Consider the following 478-nt stretch of genomic DNA (forward strand, 5'->3'; position numbering starts at 1 on the left):
GTTTCCTGATGCTGAGTCATATAGTGTTGAAATACTACTTTTTTTTTTTTTTGTTCATCTGCCTGAACATAAGTAAGCCTAACCATGTTAAGATGAGGCAATAAATATTGTGGTGAAAGTTCTGTTATACTTTGTTAAAACTTAATTCCTTACAGCACAAACATACCTATTTTATTTAATGTCAGTTTTTCATTTTGATTCTGCAGATGATGCCTTCTTCAGAAATATTATTCTGTTGATTTTTCTTTAATATTTTTGGCTATTCCATCCCAGAGTTCTAAAAGAACTCAAAAATTAAATTTCAGACCTATTACAAGTAATTTGTAACCTATCATTAAAATCATCCATTGTACCTGAAGACTGGAGGGTGGCCAATGAAACCCCCCAATATATAAAAAGGGCTCCAGAGATGATCCACAAAACTATAGACTGGTGAGCCTGACTTCAGTGCCCAGAAAAATCATGGAAACCATTCTAA

The sequence above is a fragment of the Rhinatrema bivittatum genome, chromosome 14 (assembly GCF_901001135.1).
Source record: "Rhinatrema bivittatum chromosome 14, aRhiBiv1.1, whole genome shotgun sequence".
Classification (NCBI taxonomy): Eukaryota; Metazoa; Chordata; class Amphibia; order Gymnophiona; family Rhinatrematidae; genus Rhinatrema; species Rhinatrema bivittatum.